Below are 15,712 nucleotides of genomic sequence, written 5' to 3' on the forward strand. Positions count from 1 at the left end.
GAATGTCATATGGTCAGATGAAACCAAAATAGAACTGTTTCGTAGAAACACAACTTGTGTTTGGAGAAGAGTGAATGCTGAGTTGCATCCAAATAACCCCTACTGTGAATCATGGGGCAACATCATGCCATGGGGCTGTTTCTCTCCAAAGGGACCAAGATGACTGATGATTGGTGTACCTAAAAGAATAAATGGGGCCATGTATCGTTAGATTTTGAATGCAAACCTCCTCCTATCAGCAAGAGCATTGAAGCTGAAACATATGGCTGGTTCTTTCAGCATGACATTGATCCCAAGCACAGCACCAAGGCAACAATGAAGTGGCTTTGTAAGAAGCATGTGAAGGTCCTGGAGTGGCCTAGCCTGTCTACAGTTTTCAACCACATAGAAAACCTTTGGAGGGCGTTAAAAGCCCATGTTGCCCTAGAGCAGTGATGGCGAACCTTTTAGAGTCAGAGTGCCCAAACTACAACCAAAATCCACTTATTTGCCGTGAAGTGCCAACATGGCATTTTAAGCAGGAACTTATTGCTATCTGTTCTTCCACATCTTTCAATCGTATCGACCCCCTGAGGCCACCAGTACAGTTGAAAGAAGAAGGGCAAATTCAGACTCTCAGAGGGTCTCTCTGTAGGGCAGTGATGGGCAACCTTTTGAGCTTGGTGTGTCAAAATTTGCCAAAAAACCGAGCATAACTCGGGTGGTGTGTCACCTTGACAAAAAAACATAATTTTGTGATATTTATAATTTAAATAACAAATATGTATAATTATTTAACTTCTAGGGTACTTTAACCCTAGGTTGTCTGATTGATCCAACCATGTACTGCCATACAACAGTATTCCAGTATATGGGGATTTTCCACATCATCTATTACTATGTGCAAATCGCACATTGTAATAGATCGATTACAATCAGACAGGTGTGGAAAAGATTAGTAACCTGCAAACTTTCAGTCATGAAAGTTCACAGGTTATAGCGAGGGTGCAGGCGCCGCTGTCCGCATCTCCTTCATGCCTTCTTGGCATGGAGAAGGCGTGAGGAGCAAAATAATCGCAATGTCTGGCAATTTGCAAGGTGTTGTGATTATTTCAGGGCTTATACGTCACAAAACTGACACACAAGCCTTGATGACTATCTTCTATCATACAGTGCACTGACCTTACTTACTGTATGATGAGAGTGGTTGTCCTCCCTGGTCCCTGCTGTTGAGATGGTCAGTGTAGAGGTGGCAGCTGCTGGGACATCACACAGGGCAGCAGCGATGTGGCCTCTGACTGTGCTGCCATCCTCCCCCCACCACAACTATCAGGAGCTGCAGAGGAGTCTCCCTGGTTTACGGCCAGGTCACCTCTCCTGCTGTGCCCCGTGCTGATACCTGTGCTGACTGGAGACACTAGGCACAGCTCACACATAGGGAGGGGCCGGCCCGGGGAGGAGGAGTAGGGGGGAGTGCTGGGAGCTCAGTGCAAAACTCTCAGCCTCCTGGCTACTGCACCTGGTCATGTAGGATGAAACTTAACTCTCAGGCAGCCGCGTGTCAGTGAAAATGGCTACGTGTGTCAGCAGTGACACGCGTGTCATAGGTTAGCCATCACTGCTGTAGGGGAAGAATGGTGGGTCCAGTGTATGAGCTACAAAGATAATGCAGTTTTGTCAACACCTTCTCACTTTTCCAAACATCGATGAAGTGTCGCTTAAGTTGCCTGGGACTGCAGGAAGATTTGGTCCTATTTGGTGAACTCTGTCCTGGGGCAATGGCCTGAGTGCCCACAGAAATGGCTCTAAGTGCCACCTCTGGCACCCGTGCCATAGGTTCGCCACCACTGCCCTAGAGGTCTAGAGGAGTTCTGCATAGAAGAATGGGACAACATACCAGCAACAGTATGTGCCAACCTTGTGAAAACCTACAGAAAAAGTTTGACCTCTGTCATTGCCAACAAAGGATATATAACATTGTATTGAGGCGAAATTTTGTTATTGACCAAATACTTATTTTTGGCTATATTTTGCAATTTTATTTTTTTTTTTAAATAAGACAATATGATTTTCTGGATTTGTTTTACCATTTCGTCTCTTACAGTTGAGATCTACCTATAATGTCAATTACAGGCATTTCTTATCTTTTTCAGTGGGAGCACTTGCACAATTGTTCACTGACTAAATACTTTTCCCCCCGCTGTATATTATTGTAACAGTACATGGCAAATTCTATATGGTGAGTTTTATAGAGTATATATGGGGAGGATAAGTGCTGTGAAGTTCAACGATGAAAACACAGTCCTACTGCTGATTTTATGCACATTAAATTGTACCAATGTAATATTCAATTATTGAACGTCCATTATGTCATTCAAATGTCAGGACATTAACTAGGCTTCCCCAAAGCCTTCATTTTGTTTTTCTTAATCCATTGAGAGGTGGACTTGGTTTGCTAGGGATCATTGTGCTGCTGCCAGTCTTCCACCAAGACAATTACACGATTACCACCAAGTTTTACTATTGGTATGATGTGCCTTTTCTAAAATGCACTGCTACATCTACGCCAGAAGTAATGAGATTTACACCTTCCACATTTAAACCTTTGTCTCATCAGTCCACTGATTAGTCCAAGACTTTTCCCAAAAGTCTTGGAGATTATCAGGATGTTTTGTGGCAAAACTCTAATGAGCTTTTATGTTTTTTTTTTTTAACTCGGCACAGCTTTTCGTCTTGAATTCTCACATGCAGGCCATTTATTTGTTTGAGAATAGTTGTGGTGAAATTTTTTGTCCAGTTTCTCCCTTTTTTGGAAGAGTTGTAAAATTGACTAAAAAATGTCTAATACCTTTAACCACTTAAGGACACAGGGTATTTGCGCTCATTTCTCGCTCTCCATCTTCAAAAATCCATAACTTTTTCATTTTTCCGTGTACAGAGCTGTGTGAGGGCTTATTTTGTGCGTAACAAATTGTACTTTCCCTTGCTGTTATTTATTATTCCCTGCCATGTAGTGGGAAGCCGTAAAAAAAATTCTAAATGCGCTCCAAATAACACCACTACTTTATTCTTTGGTTGGGTGCGATCGCAGTGATACCAAATTTATACAGGTTTTATTGCATTTTAATACATTTTCAAAAATTAAACAAATGTGTACGAAAAAGAAAAAAAAATGTTGCCATCTTCTGACGCTAATAACTTTTTCATACTGTGGTGCACGGAGCTGTGTGATATGTAATTTTTGGCGAAATGAGCCAAAGTTTTCATTGCTATCATTTTGAGGACTGTGCGACATTTTGATAATTTTTATTACATTTTTTATGTCATGTAAAAAGGTGTAAAAGTCGGGTTTTCGGACATTTGGGCGCCATTTGCCGTTCCGGAAGTCACCGGAGCCCTCTTCATACAGCCCTCTTCATACACCCTTCACAGCTCTGTGGCGGATACATCCGCCACGGAGCGTGAAGGGGTTAATAAATGTGAAACCAGTAATTTCAGGTGAAAATGACTGCAGTTTCATGGCATACAGAGATTACTATATTTGTCCCATTGCATTTAAATTTCACTAAAATTCTGTTACATTACATTTATATAAAGACAATGGCCCACATTTATTAAAGTGTTTGCGCCAGTTTTCTGTCTGACTTTGAATTGAAAAGAACCTGAAAGCTGCTTGTACAACAAGGCACAAAAAATGGGCACCTGTACAAGGGTGCTTAGTCAGAGTTTACGAAACACTTATCACTGATGCGCGCCACAATTCTGTCTGTGCCACAATTCTGCAGCATGAACAAAGTGCACCAAAAAAAGGAAAAGGTGCACACCATTTTTGATTAATCTGATGCACACTCCACAGGCTAACTGCACATAGCGTAGTTTGCACTAGCTTTGATAAATGTGGGCAAATGTTGTGAAATTGTAAGGAAATGGGATGAACACATGATGCGAATGTTAGTGAGATGTGAACTCAAACACAATGTAAAAGCAAATAAGATGTTACTGCAAGGACAACGTTAAATGGAACCTGTCACCAGGAATGCAATTTTTAGATGGTGACAGGTTCCAATAGCCTATGCTATGTTTAAAAATGACTTTGTCAGCATCCAGGATAATTTCAGTAGTTTATATAAGTTTAATTTATATTACCTGGTTCTCTGCCAGCAGCATGTGGTATGTGGCAAGAGTCTGGGGTGAGGGCTAGATACAGCCTGTGGGTGTCTGTGTCAGTCATACTTATGCAGCCTTCTCTACCTTTCCCACTTCCTGCCATGTGCATTGAGCAGGCAGAAGAGGGAGGGGGATGGTGGGAGGAGAGGACGATCGTATGAGGAGATACAGGCTGCAGCTCGCCCCCCTCCTCCCCTTTCCCCCACCCCAAGAATCCCCATACACTGCTGGCAGGGAGCCAGGTAACATCAAATCAAACTACTGAAATGATTCAGAATGCTGAGAAATGCATTCTTAAAGTCAGCATAGCATAGGATATTGACACCCTTTCACCAGCTAAAAATTACTTTCTTGCTGACATGTTCCCTTGAACACAAACGTAATTTTGACACAAGTGCAATGTTACTGTGTAAACACCATGTATTATTATTATTTATAGAGCGCTATTAATCTCATGCTTCTGTACAATCAGTAATAAATGTTATGGCTGATAGACAATCTGGAATTCTGACAAGAAGAGAAGTGATATCTGTGCCATATAGATCTGTGGGTCATCTGCATAGAAGTGGAATTGAAAACTAATGAGCTGTCCGAAACCAAAGGTGTATATAGAGAAGAGTAAGGGTCCACAAGAGCGTTGTGAGACGCCAATAGAGAGGATGGGGTTAAGTGGTGTTGTGAGGATCAAAGAAAGTCTGGTTGGGGAGGTGAGAGGTGATCCATGAAAGAGCCAGTTTATAAACGCAATATTAAAGGGGTATTCTCGTCTGGGCATTCACATTCAGTTTGATAAATCTGCCATATATAAACATTTCTTCAATTAGATGTTATTAAAAAAAATGTTCCTGTGTGAAGATAATTTCTCATAAATGTAGTCATGTTGTCCCTTAGAAACGAGATAGCTTCCTCGGATACGACCACCTCTGCTGGAGGGATTGCACAAATAAACAAAAAGGTTTTGTATATGAAATGTCCGGGAGTTACTGCAGATCCCATAACCGTCCTGTGGTAATGATTGCTGTATCCTGGTGGTCCGGCAGGACTCTATAGTGCAAGTCTGGCCACCGCTGCCAGAGTGTGACGTGGTCGTATACGAGGAAGCTATCTGGTTTCTAAGGGACAGAATGACTACATTTATGAGAAATTATCTTCACACAGGAACATTTTTTTAAATGACATCCAATTGAAGAAATGTTTACATATGGAAGATTAGTGAAACTGAATGTGAGTGCCCAGACGAGAATACCCCTTTAATGCAAATGAAATGTGAATGCTAACATAATGTAAACACAAATGTGATGGGAATGCGACGTAAAAACGTTGAGCATGCAGATGTGATGTAAACACATTGGGGGTCATTTACTAAGGGCCCGATTCGCGTTTTCCTGACGTGTTACCCGAATATTTCCGATTTGCGCCAATTCCCTGAATTGCCCCGAGATTTTGGAGCACGTGATCTGATTGTGGCGCATCAGCGCTGGCATGCACGCGACAGAAATCGGGGGGCGTGGCCGAATGAAAACCCGACGGATTCGTAAAAACCACCTCATTTTTTTAAAAAAATCTGTCGCGGAGCTTACCTTCACTCAGTCCGGCTCGGTGAACTCCAGAGCGTTCCGATGCTTTTCAGCGCAGCAGGAACTACCTTACTAAAAAAATTTACTTAAAAGACGGAAACTTCACTAAAAGTGCTTTTTCCGTGTATAATGCTGGGTGCGACACATTCAATAAGAACGTGCCCCAGAAATAATGAATCTGTCGCTTCCCTGCACTGGCCTGACAGAGTTCACCAACTATTTTGTGGTGCATCTTTAACATAGGGCATGCAACACAATTAACATGTTAAATATGGTGCTCGAGCGCCAGAACACCCCCTAATTTGTGTCACATGGAGGCTAATGCAGTAGCCACAAAAGGGTCGCGTGCAGCACAGTAGTGGCACTGACACTTCTTAAATACCTGTGCAAGCTATTTCACATAATAGAATGTGCAAAGCCCGTCAGAAATGCAGGCCCTTAGTAAATGTGCCCCATTGTGTTAACATCGCATTTGCATTTACACAAGGTTGCCGTGTACATTGGGGCAGATTTACTTACCCGGTCCTGTCGCAATCCTGTGGCGCGTTGTCCGACGAGGATTTGGGTACGGCGCAATTCATGAAGATTGTGCGCCCGAGTTCCTGCATCCGTCCCTTCTGCCCCGAGGTCCGCCGGAGTTCACCTGCTTCTTCCCGGTGCATGTGAGTGCTTGATCCCCCCGATTTCTTTCGCATGCAAGCCGGCGCCGATGTGCCAAAATCTGATTGTGTGTGCCAAAATCCCGGGGCAATTCGGCGCAAAACGGAAATCGTCAGGAAACCCGACGGGAGTGAATCCAACGGACCCTTAGTAGATGAGCCTCATAGTGTTCCTTTTTAACCTTTTAGTGAACAATCTCATTTGCACCTTGACGACCATCGCAGAAATGAAGGAGCACCATCAAACATTTGCAGGACAGAAATTTGCAGAGCCCCTGAAGAAACATTTACATGTGGCGTTTCAGTTGCAATCCAAAGGCTCCACCTGAAATCACATGATGTGGTAATATTGCATTTCCTGTGAAGCCGGGTGAAGCCTTTGGATTTCATTTCAAAATGCAAACAAAATCCCTTGTGAGGATGCGGCCTCAGGTTCAAAAGAATGACTTTTGTAAATGTTTTAAAATGTGGTACAGGGGGCATTGTAACTCCTTGACACTCCTTGTAACTCATTGTAACTCCGTGCCACTAATGGGCTTTTTCCATTTTATTTCCTGTTTACAGTTAACCACTCTCAAAAATTCATAACATTTTTAGTTTTCCGTGTACAGAGCTGTATAAGGGCTTGTTTTCTGCGTAATAAATTGTACTTCATATTGACAGTTGTATAGTGTGTGCAGAGGCTTTGAGTCATTTCATTGAATTTTATGATTTAGTCATAAGTCATTACAGGCAGTCCCTGGGTTACATACAAGATAGGGTCTGTAGGTTTGTTCTTAAGTTGAGTTTGTATGTAAGTCATAACTGTATATTTTATCATTGTAATCCCAGCCAGAACTTTTTTGGTCTCTGTGACAATTGGATTTTTAAAATGTTGGGTTGTCACAAGAATCAATATTAACACTAAAGCTTCATTACAGACACATTTGATAACTGTTACAGCTGATCATTGTAGCCCAGGACTAAAGCACAATAAATTACCAATATCCAAGGTCCGTTTGTAACTAGGGGTCGTATTTAAGTCGAGTGTTCTTAAGTAGGGGACCGCCTGTAGTTATTTTTTACTTATTTTTATTTAAAATTTCATCTGATCACTTGTTCATATTAAGGAACTGCAATAACTATGTATTGCAATGCATTAGGAATGTCAGCCTAAGCACTTGCATAGGATGACAGGGGCAGTGCTGAGTCCAGCCAGGGGCTGGATCGAGAAGGCACATGCTTAGTACAGACCTGGGGACCTTCATTAAGTCCCCGGCTGTCCATCTGAGCAGTTGGCACCGTTGGCATTGCGAGGTGACGACAGAAGATGGTGGGAGCCGTCTCTCTTACCAGATACGTAGATCCCTCGGGTTAAACAGTCGGGATAGGAAATCATTCCGATCTGGACTTTTAGAGTAGGGTCCTGGCTGTTATATGACAACCGAGTCACTGCTCTTCCCTGCACGCGGGACCTGTGCAGTTTGCCTGCATAGTGTGCAGAGGACACCAAATTCATGATTTGGGGCACCTGTTCTTCATAAATATAGCGCTCCCTGCACTGTTCGGACAGAGTGCACCATATTTTTTATTGTGCACCTTTAAGATAGGGCGTGCAACACATTTCTGTCAGACTTTGCATGATGTGCCTGTTTCGTGATAACTGGTGCTTTATTTAGGTTGGGGTCACTTTGCCTAGGTGATTTGCCTGGAGTGGCAGCCTGTTACAGCCACTCCTGCTCACTTATGAGCTTATTCTCTTTTTTTCTTTTTTTTATTACTTCTATTACTCTACTTAAGAGAGATTGAACTATGGGCCGAGGGTCTATTGTCTACACTAGGGAACAGCTGCTGGAGCAAAGTGACACATCAGGGCAGCATGCTATCAGACCTGACATCCCCCAAGAACTGAGGAAAAGAAGGAGACGAGGATGTAGGGCTGGAGCTCTTCGGAGAGCCAGGAGGAGACGTCATAGACCTGTTCTACCCTCCATCATTATGGGCAACGTAAGATCTCTCTCAAATAAGATGGAAGAACTGTCGGCGCTAACCCGCTATCAACAGGAGTTTCAGGAGTGCAGCGTGATGCTGTTTACAGAGACTTGGCGTACTGGACTTACTCTGGACACATTCGTCTCCTTGGGAGGTTTTAAACTCTTTTGTGCAGACAGGACAAGGGATAGCGGTAAGAGGATAGGAGGAGGGCTGGCAATATTTGTGAATGGAAGATGGTGTGACCCTAGGCACATTACAATTATGGAGCAAACTTGCTGTAAAGACATTGAACTGTATTGTCAAATTTCACACAGTATGTATCCTGCAACACAAGGGAAAATAAAACACTGGACCTCTTTTATGCCAACATGCCAAGTCATCAGCCCTACCTCCCTTGGGAAGAGCAGATCACAACATTGTGCACCTATGCCCTGTGTACCTACCCCTTGTACAGAGAGAACCAGTTGCTATCCGCACAGGGAAGATATGGTCTGCGGAGGCTGAAGAGTCTTTGAGGGATTGTTTCAATACAACTGTATGGGAAGTCCTGCAGGATTCTTATGGGGATGACATTGATGGCCTAACACACTGCATAACGGGCTATATTAATTTCTGTACAGAGAACACGGTACCCACAAAAATGGTGAGGTGCTTCTCCAATAACAAATCCTGGATTAACCCTGATATAAAAGCTCTTCTTAAAGAGAAAAAGAGATTTTTTAGATTAGGTGACAGGGAAAACCTGAGGATTGTTCAAAAGGAGCTGAGGCGACAAATAAGGGAGGGGAAATCCAGATACAAGAGGAAGATAGAGGAGCAGATGCAACAGAAAAACATCAGTGGGGTCTGGAAAAGCCTCAAATCAATATCTTTTTTTAACTGGGTGAGTGCCAGCTTTTTTCCTTCTTATGAACATCAAATCAATATCTGATCACAGACAGCCTGTCTCTCAGGTTACAGCAGATAAGGAGTGGGTTAATGAACTTAATCTATTCTTCAATAGGTTTGATCACACAGCTGCCCATCCCACCTCACAGGCTTTCCTCCTGAGACAACATGAGTCCATGTCATCAGGAAACCATTCTATTGTCTCCTCCACACTCAATGTCTCCCCCACTAGATCCCCTGCTGTTAGCCCTCATCCCCAGATCAGTCAAACCAGCTGTCAGTCAGTCACAGTCAGACCTGTGGTGATCAGCTTTGTGGTATCATTGCACATATGTTCAACATGAGCCTGGAGTTGGGAAGGGTACCACAACTGTGGAAAACATCTTGTGTGGTACCAGTTCCAAAAACACTTCACCCATCGGACCTCAACAGCTACAGACCGGTGGCATTAACATCCCATTTGATGAAGGTCTTCGAGAGGTTGGTTCTCGCACATCTCCGCCCTGTAGTGAGCTCATCTATGGACGCCCTACAGTTTGCTTATCGGCCAGGCATTGGTGTAGATGATGCCATCATCCACCTACTACATCGAACTCTTTCTCACTTGGAGAAACCTGGGAACACTGTGAGAATAATGTTCTTTGATTTCTCTAGTGCTTTCAATACCATACAGCCAGGGCTACTAAGGGACAAACTGGATCTGGCTGGAGTGGACCACCATCTCTTTGGTTGGATCCTAGACTACCTCACAAACCTCAATATGTGAGAGCCCAGGACTGTGTGTCGGATACTGTGATGAGTAGTACAGGTGCACCTCAAGGTACAGTTCTGGCTCCCTTCCTCTTCACATTGTACACAGCAGACTTCAGGTACAATTAATGTAGCTGCTACCTCCAGAAGTTCTCTGATGACTCTGCAATAGTAGGCCTCATTACAGGTGAGAACGACAGGGAGTACAAAGAACTGATACGGAAATTTGTGGACTGGTGCCAGCGAAACCACCTTAGGATTAATGCTGGGAAGACCAAGGAGATGGTGGTGGACTTTCGTAAGCACAGTCCTCCTTCTGGTGACCCGTGATTATCCATGGGACAGACATTGAGGCAGTGAAGTCCTATAAGTACTTGGGTGTCCTCCTCAACAATAAACTGGAGTGGGCAGAGAACATAAACACACTTCACAGGAGGGGTCAGAGCAGGCTACACCTGCTGAGAAGGCTGAGGGCATTCGGAGTGCGGGGGGCTCTTCAACTCTATAGTGGCATCAGCCATCTTCTTTGGTGTAGTCTGTTGGGGTAGCAGCATCTCAGCTAGGGAGAGGAGCAGACTGGACAAACTGATTAGGAAAGCCAGTTCTGTCCTGGGGGGTCCTCTTGACACAGTGCAGGTGGTAGCTGAGAGGAGGACACTGTGCAAGTTGAAGTCTATTCTGGAGAATAGCTCCCATCCCTTGCATGACACTGTGGTGGCATTGGGGAGCACCTTCAGTGACCGACTGCTTCACCCCAAATGTGAAAGGGAGCGTTATTCCTCCCCGCTGCCATCAGGCTGTTCAACAAACAAGGCCCAAACAGAAGTAACCTGCGCCCCCACCTAACCAGTCCCTGCAAGTCCCATCCACAGACTAAACATCAAACTGCCGATCATTGCTTGTCTCTTTTTTGTCTTTTTATCCCCCTTTTCTTTTTGTTCATTTATCCCTAATATTATTGTTGTCATAGTTTGTACTTCACTCTCTGTACCCTCTCTGTTGCTGTAACGCTGTGAATTTCCCCACTGTGGGACTAATAAAGGATTATCTTATTATCTTAAGATATATTTCATAATTATTATAATATATTAAAGGGAACCTGTCATCATAAATTGGCCTATTAAACCACTACCGGTATGTTTCAAGCAGTTGAACAGCTTCTAGATCATGTTTCTTTCATGACCTAGCTTGGTGGCATCATCCATAAAATCAGTTTTGAAGTTAGATGTATAAAACCAGGGAGGCTAAGAGTTTAACATTGAACTCAAGCTGGATCTCTGGCAAATATTTTTATTCTCCTTACTCCTTAAGTTGTAGTATCGCCAGAAATCTTCTAAACCAGCTGGCCCTAGTGAGGGTCCAGTGGCCCCTCCTAAGAAGGGGTTACTGTTATGTCTGTGTTAGCCTGCACTATACTAATTGCTGGTTATAGATTATCATGCTAGCTCTCTTGTCTGCGCTAAACATTTGTACTTCTAGTTTGTCACTATTTGACTTACATTCTTGACTATTGTTTTGTGTTTATGATTCTGTACTAAATATGCCATCTCAGTTGTGACCTGGATTGTTGACCTCCTCTTTGTGTTATATGTTTGTCTTGTTACATGTTCACACTTTGGCAAAGGGAGGTACTGTCTTCATAGTTATCCTGTATCGCCTAGGAAGCACATAGGCAAGCAGACAGGGCTATTGAGGGGCTGCCTGCTGGGAATGGATTTAGGGATGGTCAGGGATCTAGGTAATGTGAAATAAATTAAAGTTTATAGTTTTAGCAACTAGAATCCATATTGAGGCAAAATGGAAAATACAAGATCTATCATTTAATGTGGTGCAAAACAGAGTAAACCTATTGATGTTGTTTGAGAGGATAGAGGCGACCAGAACAGACACACTACCTGTATTTGAAGGTTTTTGGAAACCATGGATTACAGCACAGGGTTCACCTACCCTTGAGAGGGCTCTGACTTTGTCCCCCTAAGGACATTGGTAGATTACACATGAATCACCAATACACATGCTTGTTACCACTCTCACCTTTAGTGATCACCCATACTGATCTTGTACTAACCCCATTTTCAGGTTAATCCAACGCTCCCCAACCCTGTAGTAGGCTTAACGATAAATGTAATGTAAATTATGGTGGCCTTTTTTTGTATGATGCTTTTTTACTCTCTTTATACACTCAGTACTGTCAGATGCATAATGCATAACTCCAATATTATTGATTTTTTTTAACCAAATTATAATATGTGATTTCCCCTTTACAAACAAACAGAAAGATGCCCATATTGTGTTCCTCGCCCTTTTCTTTCGGGAGTATTTTTTGTTCTGTATCTGCTTGTCAAAAATCTTTCTCACCAGCAGTGAAGTGAGTCGAGACTGACCTCTTCCTGTATCTACCCTGAAGCTTAGTCAAACGGAGGTTGCCGTCACTTCCCATGATACCTTGTGTTATTTTATTCAGTAATACAGCAGCAAATCTTACAAGTAAATCCATTGAACAAAGCATAGTGGACATAGACAATGTATATAGTGCTTAGCCTTGCAGCTTTCATCATATGGAGTAGCATGCAGCATGTAATAAGTAGTAGAAACAAGCAGTGAAACAGTTACACAATCTGTTCTGTACAAAAAGGTGCTGAGAGTAGCAGATTGGGGCACAGCTTGAGGTGCAGAGAGTGTGAGACAAAGAAAGTTCAACAGGATCACAGACTGGGATGGATGGACTTATGGGGAACAGGGGCGATCCTTTAACTCACTATTCTGTTTAAGAGACCTTCTCATCTACAGCAATGAACACATTTAGCACAGAAATGCCATGTCTTCCCTCACCATCTCCTCTGTGAGCAGGGAGAAGCAGCCCCTCCCCACCTGTATCTGTATCTGTACCGTATCTGTAAATATCTAGATGGAATAATAAGTGAAATCACCAAAGCCATGATAGAAAAGAAACGGCTGAACATGTACACAGGTACTTAAGATAACAGTCAAAGTTGTTCTGCAGCCCAAGGGCTATTGATTTGTGAGAAAAAAAATAGTTCTGCTTCAACCCTTTCAACAAAGCATGAAAAGGTTATAATGACCAGGCATTTTCTGCTAATTTCTGTGCGCATTGGTTTAACCCTTAGGCGCACCAGGACGTTATAGTACGTCCCCGAGGCTACATACTGAGCGCACGGGGACGTTCTATAACGTCCTGCTTCTGGCACCGGCTCGCGAACGGAGCCGGCACCAGAAGCAGCGGCTGTCAGCTGTCTAGTACAGCTGACAGCCTGCGCTAACACCCGCGATCGGAGCCGGCTCCGATCGCGGGTGTTAACCCCTTACACGCCGCGGTCAAGCATGACCGCGGCGTGTAAGGGTGTCTGCGCCGTGAATCGGATCCCCCGTGCCGCTTACCGGGGGATCCGATCCACTTCTGGGCAGCTCCGAGGACTGGCATGTGCCTCGGAGCTGCCCGGTTGCCATGGCAGCCAGACCCCTTCCGGGTCTGACTGTAAACTGTCTGAGCATGCGCAAGCTTGCTCAGACAGTTTACACTGCTCTACAATAAAATAGTATTGTAGAGCAGTGTATTGGACTTAAACCAGTGATCAGAGCATCACTGGTTCAAGTTCAAGTATGTATAAGTAAAAAAAAGTAAAAAACACTAAAGTTATCACATTACAATAAATAAAAAATAAATACATTAAAATATAAGCCCCTAAAATGTCACTTTCCTATAAAAACACTTAATAAAGTATAAAAAACACAAAAACACAAAAAAAACCCGCATATTTGGTATTGCCGCGTCCGTAACAATCTGTATAATAAAACCGAATCGTTACTGGACCCGCACGGTAAACGCCGTAGAAAAAAAAATGCAAAAACGTTCCGAAAAAAGATAATTTTTAATTAATACCCTATAAAAAATGCTCTAAAAAGTGATTTAAAAAATGTTATGCACTCCAAAATAAGCCCACTAAAAAGAACAACTCTTCTCGCAAAAAATAAGCCCCTAACTCAGTGATGGCCAACCTATGACACGCGTGTCAGCACTGACACACGTAGCCATTTTCAGTGACACACGGCTGCTGGAGAAAAATTGCTGTAGTGCAGTTGTCTGTTGTCTGGGGCCGGTCGGGCGGTCGGTTGGCGATGTGGTCTGCAGCGAGCGGCTGCATCTCAGTCAGAGAGATCGCAGCTGCTGCTCCTGTCCTCCTCTCCTGCTCTGCGGAGGCCGCCCAATGACGCCAGAGTGGAGCGTGGAGACAGAGCAGCCCCAGCTCGCAAAGACGCAACCTATGCTGTGCCTGCGCGGGAACATCCACACAGGAGCTGAAGCGGCCTGAAGAGGAGTAACGTAAGGTCCGTGGTGTCATTGGAGCCTGTGCCAGTTAGGTACGTTAATTTATTGAGTTGAGCTCTGCTGGACTGGGCTGTGATGTACACTGGTTTAGGGGGCACTTCTCAGGACACAAATGTCCTTAAAACTAGCTGTTGCTGGACTGCCACAGGTTCGCCATCACTGGAAGAATTCCCCCTCCCCCTCACTTATCTTAGTTCATGGCACCCCACACAAGTTACATAACAGCAAGACCAACAAAAGAAACCAACTGACAGATTAACACAGAAGTCACTAAGCAGGTAAGTTAAATAACTATACGTATTTGTTATTTAAACTCTAAATATCACAAAATAAGTTTTTTTTTCTCAAGGTGACACACCACCCGAGTTATGCTCGGTTTTTTGACGAATTTTGACACACCAAGCTCAAAAGGTTGCCCATCACTGCCCTAACTAGATTTGTCAGCCGAAAAATAAAAAAGTTATGCATATGAAAAGATGGTGATGCTAAAATGAACAAGATTTTCTCCAAATTGGTTTTTATTCAGTACAATTGAATAAAATACACAAAACCCCCACATATTTGGTATCCCTGCGTCCGTAACAATCTGAATAATAAAACAGAATCGTTATTAGATTCGCAAAGTGAACCCCGTTAAAAAAACCCCCAAAAAAGCTAAAAAAAAAAGACAATTTTCAATTAATACCCTATAAAAAATGCTCTAAAAATTAATTTAAAAAATGTTATGCAATCTAAAATAAGACCACTAAAAAGAACCATCCTTCTCGCAAAAAATAAGCCCTTAAACAGATTTGTGAGGCGAAAAATAAAAAAGTTATGCATATGAAAGTCGGTGATGCTAAAATTAACAACATTTTTGCCAAATTACTTTTTATTCAGTAAAAATGGGAAAAATAAAAAATCTATATAAATGAGGTCTTTTCGTAATCGTGGCGACCCATAGAATAAAAATAATATACTATTTTTATGGTATGGTAAACGGCCAAAAAAAAACCAAACAAAAATCTTCCTAAAAAGTGATGATTTTCATTTCCTCCACCAACAAAGAGTTAATAAAATCTCACCAATTAGCCTATAGATTCCCCGAAATTACGTACCAGAAAAGTGCATCTCATGTGGCAAAAGAAATAAGCCCCTATAGGTCCACATTAAAAAAAGAAAAAAATTATAGCCTGTACAATGTGACATAGCAAATCTGATCTGGATGGCGCCTCCTTCCCTCCTATGCCCAGGCGTGCGGCCATACAGCAGGTTACCACCACATATGGGGTATCCGTGTACTCGGGAGAGATTGGGTAACAAACTTTGTGGAGCCTTTATTCATTTAATCCATTGTAAATGTTTAATTTTCCACCCAAAATGAGTGTATT

At 43.0% G+C, this 15,712-nt stretch overlaps 1 protein-coding gene across 5 annotated transcripts in view; it reads right to left on the minus strand.

The window, feature by feature from the left end:
• COBL (cordon-bleu WH2 repeat protein) overlaps positions 1-15,712 on the minus strand; it is a 331,678-nt gene that overhangs the window by 23,344 nt on the left and 292,622 nt on the right. The window lies entirely within an intron of this gene.

The sequence above is a fragment of the Engystomops pustulosus genome, chromosome 5, assembly GCF_040894005.1.
Source record: "Engystomops pustulosus chromosome 5, aEngPut4.maternal, whole genome shotgun sequence".
Taxonomy (NCBI): domain Eukaryota; kingdom Metazoa; phylum Chordata; class Amphibia; order Anura; family Leptodactylidae; genus Engystomops; species Engystomops pustulosus.